This window comes from Tupaia chinensis, unplaced genomic scaffold (genome assembly GCF_000334495.1).
Source record: "Tupaia chinensis unplaced genomic scaffold, TupChi_1.0 Scaffold146386_1, whole genome shotgun sequence".
Classification (NCBI taxonomy): Eukaryota; Metazoa; Chordata; class Mammalia; order Scandentia; family Tupaiidae; genus Tupaia; species Tupaia belangeri.
The window spans coordinates 1,687,800-1,700,386 of record NW_006206241.1 but is presented as its reverse complement, the minus strand read 5'-3'; positions in this window follow the sequence as shown (position 1 = coordinate 1,700,386).

Here is a 12,587-nt window from a genome sequence, read left to right as displayed (position 1 = left end):
GGGGGGGAGCCGCTGGCTGGCGGAGGTGCGGCAGGGCCACCAGGAGGAGCACCTGCCAGCTTCGCAAAGCGATGTCCCGCGGGATCCCCAGGAGCTCGGCACCGCGCGGCATTCCACATTTCACCAAGCTCGTTCTATGGAGCTTCGCAGTCAGCTCGTCTGTGTCGGCGTGCCAGCCGTCCGGCTGCGTCTTTGCTTCTCCCTTTGCTGCACGAGACGCCGTCGTGGGACTGGGATGGACGCGCCGTCAGCGTCCGGTCTGTGGCTGGTGGTCTGTCCTCAGAGATGCCTTCTAAGGGGAGCGTGTTTTAATTTCTCAGCTTCTTTTTCTCTTGAGATTTCATTGTTTTCTTTCTAGTAAATATCTGCCTCCCCAAGATCATGAGAATATTTTCCAGTGTTTTCTTCTAGGAGCTTTGTAGATTTTACATTTTATCTTCGGGTATATAACACATCCCAAATTATTTTTTATGGATGAGGTATGGTAAAGAAAAGGGTTATCTTTTTAACAGATATTTATTGGTTTTCCTGTATTTTCTGTCAGAAAATTTATAGAGTTGTGTTGCACGTTTGAGTCTATGACAGATTTTGTGGTTAGAGTTAGTGGACGTGCAGTAAAAATTGAAGTATGGACATGAGCACGTTTGTGCTTACATGTGTGTGCATGTGTGTCTGTGTGTGTGCATGTGTGTGTGCATGCATGTAGAATAGACCATTTCCCATCATTTATGGGAAAGGCTCTTTTCTCATTGAAATATCTTGACATCTTTGCCAAAACCCAGTTTCTCATATGTGTGTATATTGATTTTGAGCTATCTTTTCTTTTCCATTAACCTAAGCATCAATTCTTAACAACACTAAGACTCAGAGTAGTTTTATAGTTAGCCACTAAATTAAATGTTTCAAGTACTCTTACTGGTTTCAACTTTAGTAATTTTAGGTATTATAGGTCATTTGCATTTTCATATAATTTTTGTAAATCGTTCAGTCAAATTTCCCTAAATCTGCTGAGACTTTCATGGGACTACATAGAAATAATGGGTAAATTCAGGGTAGCCTTGATATCTTAAAAGTATTTCATTTTAGGAACCAGCAGTGAGCGTAATGGCTATGTCGCTGGATTCCTACATAGTCGACCGTGGTTTGCGTCCCGGACCTGGTGGCTTAAACTCACACCGGGCATGTGTGCGCGTGTGCCCAAGATCCCTAGAGGAGAATGGAGGAGAAGGGATTGCCGCGTGGCCATCCCCCCTGGGGGGTGATTTCTCGCTTTCTGTCTCTCTGTCTTTGTCTGTCTGGCGAGCGCACGCGCCCTATAGCAAAAACCTCTAAAAATATATATATATATATTTCATTTTATGACACACAAACATGACGTATCTTTTCATTTATTTAGATTATCTTTAACTTCTCTGAGCAGTATTATTTAATTTCTAGTGTATAGACTTTGCATATATTTTGTTACATTTATGACTAAAGCTACCCTATTTTCATACTACTGTGAATGTTACTGCTTTTTAATTTAATTTTCTAATTGTTCACTGCTAGTGTGTGGGCAAATGCTTCGTACACAGACCTTGCATTTATTACCTTGTTAAATCCACTTGTCAATTCAGGCAGCGTCCACACACGTTTCTCAGGACACACTTTAATGTCCATGGTCACGTTGTCTGTAAATAGAGTTCTATTTCTTTTCTTCAATGTGCTTGGTTTTACTCCTTTCCCTTTCCTACTGCGCTGACTCAGACTTCCAGTCAAATGTTGAACCAGAAGGTGACACTGGGCCTTCTTGCCCCTTCACACCAGTGAACATTCTCTGAGCAGCTGCAGCTTCGTACATGTCTCTTACGGGCTTAATACACTTCTTCCATTCGCATTTTACTGAGAATCCTTATCACACGTGACATTTAAGTTGTTCCAAAGCTTCTTTCACTTTTACTAAAATCAAAGAAGGTATTTTATTCTTACTTGTGTGAATATGGTCGGTTATATTGTTTGATTTCAAAATGGCAAACCAGGTCAGTGTGGTAAGGTGAGGGTCTACAGGTCTGAGGCCACGTGGGAAGGTCCTGGATCCTCACCAGAGTGTGGGTGTCTGTGATTCTGCCACGTGGCAATTGTCTGGCAAGCGTATGCGCCCTTATGCAAAAACCTCTAAAAATATATATATATATATTTCATTTTATGACACACAAACATGACGTATCTTTTCATTTATTTAGATTATCTTTAACTTCTCTGAGCAGTATTATTTAATTTCTAGTGTATAGACTTTGCATATATTTTGTTACATTTATGTCTAAAGCTACCCTATTTTCATACTACTGTGAATGTTACTGCTTTGTTAATTTAATTTTCTAATTGTTCACTGCTAGTGTGTGGGCAAATGCTTCGTACACAGACCTTGCATTTATTACCTTGTTAAATCCACTTGTCAATTCAGGCAGCGTCCACACACGTTTCTCAGGACACACTTTAATGTCCATGGTCACGTTGTCTGTAAATAGAGTTCTATTTCTTTTCTTCAATGTGCTTGGTTTTACTCCTTTCCCTTTCCTACTGCGCTGACTCAGACTTCCAGTCAAATGTTGAACCAGAAGGTGACACTGGGCCTTCTTGCCCCTTCACACCAGTGAACATTCTCTGAGCAGCTGCAGCTTCGTACATGTCTCTTACGGGCTTAATACACTTCTTCCATTCGCATTTTACTGAGAATCCTTATCACACGTGACATTTAAGTTGTTCCAAAGCTTCTTTCACTTTTACTAAAATCAAAGAAGGTATTTTATTCTTACTTGTGTGAATATGGTCGGTTATATTGTTTGATTTCAAAATGGCAAACCAGGTCAGTGTGGTAAGGTGAGGGTCTACAGGTCTGAGGCCACGTGGGAAGGTCCTGGATCCTCACCAGAGTGTGGGTGTCTGTGATTCTGCCAGGCAGAGAACAGGAAGGGGCATGGCACGAGCACCCCGGGGAAGGTCGCTCTCTCTGAAGAAGTAAACGGCATCGTAGACCGCTCGCTTTCTGAGCTGAGCTCTACCTGCCTGCTTAAGTTAACTGAAGACCATGAGGGTCTTACTACTCATGAGGAAGCTGCGGAGGGTCTGGGGGCTTAGGGCAGCTTGTATCTGAGGACGAGCTTCCTCTTTCTAACACCTGAACCATCTCTGCACTCCAGTGAACATTCCTCTGGTTCACGGTCTTTCCACGCTGGCTCATCGCGTTAACATGGTCAGTTACACGGGTCAAATACTTTCCCAGCTTTCGTAACTGAGGCTCGCGTGGGGAGTGCCCCTGCCCGGTGGGTTTCCAGCCCACTCACTCACGTCTGGCAGTCCTCAGAGGATCAGAGGCTGAGATGTCTGCCTTCGTTAGATTCCCCGGATGTGGATGTCAGAGCTGCCAGTCCCTGAACCTCTTCTCCCTAGCGACGCGTCTCTGCTTAGAGACCTAAAACCAGCCTTAGTTAGGAACATGAGGAAATGCGGATTTATCGCAGTTTTCCTCCCCCCAGGATCAGTGCTGTGCAGCTATCATCCAAAGTGTAAAATTCATTCTTCTTATTTTCTTTTAGTTCTATACTTTTATTCAGAAGGTTGCAATTACGGTATCAACCCTATGCTGACTAATTAAGCTGACTTCGCGTTTCTCTGATAAACTTGACATGGTTCCGGTCTAGTAATCTTTAATAGGATGCTGTGTGCAATTAGATATTTTGTTTAGGATTTTTGCATCTTTATAGATGCAAATTTATAAGTCTTAAATTATATGAACCATTGGTATTTGCTAGCTATGGTTTTCTCTCAGGTTTTAGAATAAAAGTTAGGTGTAGGTGTTTTTCAAAATAAAATAAAATAAAATAAAATAAAATAAAATAAAATAAAATAAAATAAAAGGTGACAAAAATGTAACCACATTTTCAATTCTTCAAAAATAATTTTGTAATAGGTTACATGTTTCTTAAATGGTTGAAAGGGTTAACTGTGAAAAATCATTTGGATCTGTAATTTTATCTGAAGTATGCTTTGTTTGTTTGTTTAGTAGTCAATTTCACATATACATTTAGATGATCTATTTCTTCTTGAAATAGGCAGGTTGTGACATATCAAAAAATGTACCTATGACTTCTAAATTTTAAAATTGATTGGCTTTTTTACATCATTTTACTGTTTTTTGCATAATTATAGCAACTGCAGTGTGTCTTTTCTTTCACCTCTAAGTTTTAATATTTTCCTCTACCTTCTCTCTCTCTTACTCTAGCTTGACTTCGATCCTTCTCTCCCCAGCTCTCTCTCTCTCTCCCCAGGCAGTGTGTCTTTTCTTTCACCTCTAAGTTTTTATTTTTTCCTCTACCTTCTCTTTCTCTTACTCTAGCTTGACTTCGATCATTCTCTCCCCAGCTCTCTCTCTCTCTCTCTCTCTTTCTCTCACTCTCTGTCATGCTAAACGTTTGTGCTCTCTCTCTCTCTCTCTCTCTGTCATGATAAACGTTTGTTTTTATGATAATTTCCAGGTATCGATTTTGGCCTTTTTTCTTTCTTTCTCTTTTGGTCAAACATTTTAATGATTTTTTTTCATATTTCTCATTTTTTTCTTCATTTAAATATGGTTTACTCTTTAATCAGCTCTTTCACATTTTCAAAATCAACACAAACACTTCCTCCTTTCCAATGTGAGCATTTTCACACATTGGGAATGTTGGAAAACTCATGACGCAGTTTTGCAAGAAAAGCATGTCATGACTTTTTTGACAATTCAATCTAAATTTCCTGCTAAGTATTGCTTGAACTGAATTCTGCAAATTTTGATATATTCAATTTTCATAGTCATTTAGTTTAATATATTTCATCTTGTGTCCATGCTGTGGTTTTAATTTGACCCCCAGAAACTTAGGTGTTGAGACTTGATTGTATGCCTGTATTGGAAAAGTATTAAGCGGATAATCTCTTCATGTGTCCTGGTGTAGGGTCTAGTAGGTGGTAATTGATTAATGGTATCTAATGCGTCGTGGAGAGAACGGTGAGCTCCAGCTCTCATGAGAAGGGTAGTTCTTGTGCAAGAGTCCAGTCATTATGGAAGAGAGATCAGCCAGGCCCTCAGTTTCGGGGTGTGCCCACCATCCTCTGTCCTTTGTTGGCCATGCTGTAGGCCTAGGGCTTTGTTCTCTCTGCCATTACAAACGGAAGTTTGCAAACTTTTATCCTCTTTATAAAATTACCCAGGCTCAGGTATTTCTGTTATTAATGCAATAAAGGGAAAGAGCTCTGACATCGTGTTACTCAGAATAATGTACCTATCTTATTGTTAACAAGAGAAATCTAATTCCGGTATGGTCAGAGAACATGCTTCATAGACTATACATCACACAAAGCCCCCTGATTTTCTTCTTAAATTTGCTTGAGGATGTGAGCACTCACTGGAGGGAGAGAGGAAGAGGGAGTATGAAAGCATTCCCCGTGGGGGACGGTCACACAGCCATCCCTTTGCCTCCATTTTTGCCTCCTTTGAGGAGTTTATTTATGCATGCACATGCAGCCAATGTATTTTTCAAGCTTCTAGGTCCAGGACTCCAATGGGACAATGGAGCATGTGAGATGCAGCCACCTTCACCACCACATCTCCGACTGGCCCCTGAGTCTCACTTTAAGGCTCAACATATGGTTTTACTTGATGATATTTCAATTTTATTTAAGAAAAAAATGTGTATTCTGTCATTGTTGAGTACAATGTCCTAAGTCTAGGACTAAGCAGCTGGCCCTGTGGCTCATATCTACCTGCTACTGATGCTTTGCTAGCAGTTCTAGGAAATGATGAGTAAATGGTGTGATGTGGCCAAATACCATTTTTCTATAGTTCCATTTGGATTCATTACTTTTTGTTCCATGTACACTGAAGCTTGCTATTTATTATATACAGACACATTTATTAGTATGTCTATCTAGTAAGTTGATGCATTGCCCCCATCCCTGAAAGTACTTACTTTCTTCATGTTCAGTTTTTCCGAAGTATCCATACCGATGTTCTTCTGTACATAGAATATATCTTTTTTTTAAGTTTTAATTCTAATATTTTAAGGTATGTCTATCATTATATATTTCAAGTTTATTTTATTTATCTATTTATTTATTCCATGACATAAAGGGACAGAGAGAAGATAGAGTAAAAGAGAGACAGACAGCCATGACAGGATCTTTATGTCACAATCCCTGCTTATTCATAGTTCACGTGGATCATGAGCATGTATGTACGCACATGCCTAGCAGGACATGAACTCAGGACCTTTCCTGCATGAAGCCAGTTGTATTACTATTGAGCCACTGCCTGGCCTCTGTCAACCATTATATTTAAAGTACATTTTTTTAGACAGCAAACAATTGGGTTCTTGTATTTTTTGGTCGTTTTTTACAATCTCTGCCTTTTAGCCACAAAGTATATTCCTTTTATAATTAATATAATTATTGACATTATTGATTTTATGCTTATCATATTACTATTGGTTTTCTAATTGTCTCACATTTTTTAACCTCATTTCTGGGTCCTTTTAAATTTAGTAATATTTGTAAGAATAAATAGATTTTGCTATAGGGCACATGAGCTCACTAGACAAAGACAAAGAAAGAAAGTGAGAAATCACATCTCAGGGGATGATCAGGTTATAGTCCCTTCTCCTCTAGTCTCCTTTCAGGATTTTAGGCATGCATGCACATGTCCCTGGAATGATTTCCAACCTGTTGGGTCTGGGAATCATACCACAGAGCCAGTCATGTGAGATCTACCTGCCTTAACCCCCATGTCACCTCTGCACTTACAAGAATTTTTTAAAATTCTATTGTAAATGTAGCTACAGACGTTCCTATTTTGCTTTTTAAATTGCTATACAGTTTCTTACTTATTATACTTTACATGGAGTTATTGATAATATGTACCAATTTACAAATGTAAAATGAAATTCATTTTTCCTTTGTTTTATTATTTTATATGCATAGAAGATAAATAAAAATAAAATCTTATTATTTTTGTCTTATCGGTGGAAAATAATCAAACTGTAAAATATTGAAAGAAACTTATTCTAAGCCAAGTATGGGCAATGCAGCCAACTTGTAGTCAGGTTGAGAATAATTCAAGTAACCCTGAACATACTCAGTAAAGTCTTACAATTATCTGATAGGTTTTTAAGGCAAAACCCACACGTAGGGGAGGTTGAGACTACACAGTTGCTTTAGGCATCAGGCAACCAAGATCAGTACCAACGGTGGGATCAGTCCAAGGCTGAGGTCTCTGGGCAGTCCTCATGTCAGTTTCAGTGGTCTCTGTGCAAGGTTGTGGTTCTGGTAGTTTTCTTTAAATTACAGTCCTTGTTCTCAGGCATGCTAACATGAGAAAATACCTTCTCCATGGCCTTCCCAGCTTGGTTTAGTCAGAATTGACACAAATGCCTCCATTTTGGTTTCTATAAAACTTTCACAGTCTTAAAATCTGTCTTTGAGTATTTTTTAAAAGACCATCTTTCATGTTCACCCACAAAATTACTACTTTCCATGTGCTCTATTCCTTCTTGAAGATCTGGGTTTTCATCCATTTTAACTTTCTTTAGCCTGAAGAATCCCCTTTAGTAATCATTGTAGTGCAGGCAAATCTGCTGTCACAATCTCTCAGCTGCTGCTCAGATGAAAACGTTGTATTTTACCACCAGTTACGAAGACATTTTGACTGGGCGCAGCATTGTGGTTCTAGAGACTTTTTTCCTTTCCTTTCAGCACGTTAAGGATTTATTGTATAATTCTGATGTTGATTGTTCTTGATAATAAATCAGTCATCATATGTTTTATTGTTTCCTGCAGAGACTATCTCATTTTTTTGCTACTTTTAAGCTGTTCACTTTATTCATGATGTACAGTAGTTTGAATATTTTGCTCAGCTTCCTCTGAATTGATTTTTCTTTGTGTTCATAAATTTCCAATTATGTAGATTAATATAGTTTACCAAATTTTGGAAACTTTTGGTTATTTCAAAATTTGGTTTTGTCCCAAGTTCTTTCTTTTCTTTCCCAACTCTCCAATTACATGTAGTATAAAAAGATTGCTGCTTATTACAGGTCACTAAAAAATGACTTATTTCTTTTCAAAATTTGTATCTCTACTTTTCATATTAGAAAATTACAGAAATTTCTGTATTCAGATTCATGACCCTTTCATTTATGTGTTTATTTTAGGATGTGTACATGCACTAAGGAAAGAGAAAGAGAGAGAGGGAGACAGAGAGAGAAAGAAAGTAAGTAGACAAGTAAGTGGGAGGAAAATTGAAACGCCCTCAGCAGAGTCTTGTCATGCCACGACCTCTTCGCAGCCTGCCAGCTTGTCAGGATTTTGGATGTTCATCGTATTTTTAGTCCGTCTCTGGGATCCAAACCCACAGTCAGCCATGTAGGCTCCAGCTGAATGCACACCAGGTGGGGTCACAGGACCCGTTCTAAGGTAGCCTCCACTGTTCTGTGAGTTTATCCGGTCAGTTAGTAAACACACTTTGTTCTACTTTATAATAGTTTCACATTACTAAAAAGTTCCGAATATTGTATAAGAGTTTCTATAAACCTTAGGTCCAGCTTCTGCTATTTTTTGGAATAGTTGTAACAGTTCATAACACAGTATCAATGTATTGTATCAGCTACAGACCATACTGTATCCGGATCCGGATCCGCTTAGTTCTCACCAGATGGCTTTTTCTCTGTCCTGGCATCTCGCCTTGATGCCATGTTACACTTCCTGGCTGTGTCTGCTCTAGTTCGGATAATTTCCCGGAGTTTCCTTGTTTTGGATGCCCTTAAGAATTTTGAAAAGCTCTGGTCAAGAATACTGTAGAATGCCACTCAGTTGTTACTTGTAGTTTTTGATGCAGTTATGGGTTTCAGGGAGGAACACAATGGAGGTAAATTTCCGTTCTAGTCGCCTCTAGCTTGATCTGACGTGCTTAAGCTGAACAAGACTTAAGCTATCCAGATCGCCTCACCTTGCCGATGGCGCTGCCCCCATCCTGCTGAGGTGGTGTTTCTCCTCTCCTTCTGCCATAACGTTCCTGTTTCTACCTCTTTCCGGATTGTACGACTTGAGATCGCGCGTCCATGTCAGTTAGACTTCATGAGTGGCGTTATCCTGCGCCTCCTTCAGAGAGAAGATCTGCATGAATTGTCTGCAGTCTGCGCCGGAGGCGTTTGTATGACCTCGCCTTTGTCTGTTTGGCTTTCTGTTTGTTTCCTTGCTCACTCAGTCATTCGTTGAATCATTCATCAGTTTGTATCAGCTTGGATTTGTAGGTACTTCATTTGGATTCTGGATTGAAATCCTAAGGGTTACTTTACTTACTCTGTTCTCAAGCTGTCCCAGTTTCTGCCCCTGGGGGGCGTCCAGCGGGCACAGCTCTACCAGTGTGGCTGCTTGTTCGTTTCCTTCCTCTGAGGACTGCCTTCCTTCTAAAACTAAAAAAGACGGTCCAGTCTCATCTTACGTATCTCCTGCCCCTGCCCTGAGACCAGCTATTTCTACAAATATCCCCGATTCTTTTTATTGGCGAGTAGTCCTACAAACCCAGATCAGAATATTAGTTGTTTTTGTCGCTATTAGGGCGCCATTGCTTCTAAGCCCTCTTGGCTGACACAGGAAAGAAATATGTTACATACAGCAACGTATGCAAATACAGTATCTATAAATATTTCTATATGTGAACCTGCATGTCCCAATGATAGGTCAGATACGGGTTTATGCCAATGTCTCCAATTCCGATCCGTTACCGTACGGATAACTCTCACCTCTCTCCCTGCTTGCCTGTACTCTGCCACACCAACAGCAAGAGACTGGCTCTTGCCATTTTTATTTACGAGGAGACTTCAAAAATTTCACGGAATATCAAATTAAAGTACAAATTTATTTCCAAGCAAAAAGAATTGAAATCTATGTATGTTTTTCTCATAATATGCATTTTCCATGAACTGTTCGAAGACCCCTTCGTGTTTTGTTTTGTTTTGTTTTGTTTTGTTTTTATTATTCAATACCGGAAAGCAGGTATAGCAGTTTTTTCCTCGGCATCGTGCATGTATTTCCCTATGGGAAGCAACTTTATCAATGACGGTACAGTGCTTGCATACAGCTCCTTTTAACCTTTAGTTCTGTAAATTCTGTTCATTCCAAAATTACTTACGTGTGCACCATATCACCCCTCTCTCTTCAGGGAAGGCATTTCATACACTCATGACAGTTTGGACTTCATAACATTATGTATTCCGTCATGAGATTTCTTAACCTCTTAGATGCTTGTTTAGGAACGTGCATACATTAAATTTTACTCAGCGTGCTGCAGAGGTCTGTGAAGGCTGACAAATGATTAGTGTTGTGTAGCTACCATGTATACCTGAGGGGTAGTTTCACTGCCATAAAATATCTCTGTGCTTTACACCAACTCTGTGCTCCAACTCCCGGAGCTCTGAGAGCCACTGATCTCTGTACCATCTCCACCAGAATGCCCCCCTGTGACGTCATGTAGATGTAAATGCAATTGCATAGCATCGGGCTTTTCTGTTCATTTTCATAGAGGACACATGAACTTACCAGAGAAAGACACAGGGAGAGAGAGACACAGAGATAGAGGGGAAAAGTGAGAAATCACCCCCTCCCCCAAGGAATGGCCATGCCACAGTCCCTTCTCTTCCGTTCTCCTGTTGGGATTTTGGGCATGCATGAACACACCCTAGGCATGATTTTTTGACCCACCAGATCCAGGACTCAAACTGCAGTTGGCCACGTGGCCACCTTACCCTCCACGCCGCTTTCTGGCCTCACATCTGGCCTCTTCTCAGGACCACCTTTCGCTTAGCAATATGCATTTAGTATTCATCCTGACTTAGTGTGACTTGTTAGCTTAATATCTCATTGAATGGTTGCCCCAAAAGTGTTCACTCATTCTACTTAGACATCTCTTTTACTACCAACCTTTGACAATTCTGAATAAAGCTACTCTGAATATTAGTATATTTTTGTGCAGACATCAAAGTTTACATTGGTAAACTTTTTTCCCAACTCTTTAGACAGGTGGTTCTTCATTCTTGCTTACATGGTTTCTCACAAAAAGTTTACTGTAATCTTTATTTTTGTTCTTCCATTGGCAAAGTCACTGTCATTTTCCAACACCCTTCCAGCTTCTTTCAATATTCCCGCTTCTCTGTCGTTTCCTGTTTTAGAATGACTTTCCTAAGGGCGTGTACATTTCTGTTTCTTACTTACATGTTCAGTGTTCTCTGAGCTATTCTTTCCCTGCACCTTTTGTCATGTCCTGTGTTTGTGTGTGTTTGTTCCTGGTGAGAGCCAGACTGACACTGTCAGGTAGTAGAATTGGACAGGTGGGCCTCGAGTGCGTGTGTGTGCTGCTCCAGCTGGGAGTTAGCGCCTTCGATGTCCACCACGGCTGTGTGCTCCCATTGCTCTATTATATTACTGCTCGCCTCCCCATTTGACCGTGGATTTTCTTATACATCCTTTCACTGGAGAATACATGCCTTGCAGAACTCCCAGCTAAATTCCACTCCTTTTGCTGGGACACTGTTGCTGTATCGTAAGGCGCAGAGGAGAAAGCCATCTTCTATTTTTCTGGTTATTATCTCAGTGTTGCTATTGTTAGTTTAGTTCATCTGTTGAGGCTGTGACCCTCATAAATGTGTGTATTTTCTCCATGTGTCCTCTGACTATACCTCCCAAATCTTCTTCCTTGAATTCCTGACTCCAATAACTACGTTGCTGTGTTTGGCTAGGTAGGAAGCCAGCTGGGGCTAGAAGGAAGTAGCATGCTTCTCTCAAGTAGGATAAGGGACTCTGGCATGTTCATTTTCTGTTGAAAAGGGTCTAGGGGTATTTTATAATGATTGCTTCAGGGGATGTTTTTCTGATCTTCACTATGAGTACCTGGTGAGTTTCTACAAGGTTAAATACAACTCAGAAAAATTACTGCTCAAGTGTTTTTGCCTCCACGGCTTCTGTTAGCAGATCTAAGGTTTATCTCTCCAGGTGAGAGACAGATGGAGGGCTCATATGTTAACCTGCAAACTCAGTTATTTGATGGGTCCAAGAATATTTACTGATTTTTAGTTTTCCAACCTTTCTTACTGTGTAAATGGGAATAATGTCTTCTATGCTCCTTACCTACAACACCTGAAACTGGACATCCTTACAATGATTGTTTTAAAATTCAGATATCTGTTTTCAAATTTAGAATGTCTATTTCAGAACTTTTATTTTCCTATAAAAATTCTCCGTCTTGGGGCCAGCAGGTGGTATAGTACTTAAGGCACTGCTCTCCCACATGGTCGGGCATGGCCTGAGTCCCAGACCCAGTGGCATGAAACATGCCAAACGCATGTGCATGTGTGCCCAAAATCCTGAAGGGCGAGGAGAGGAGAGGGGATTGCAGCATGCTCATTCCCCCGGTGGAGGGGTTCCTCACTTTTTCCCTTTCTATCTCCTCTGTGTCTCCAGCAAACAATGCACTCTATTGCAAAAAAAAAAAAAAAAAAAAAAAAAAAAAAAAAAAAAAAAAAAAAAAAAAG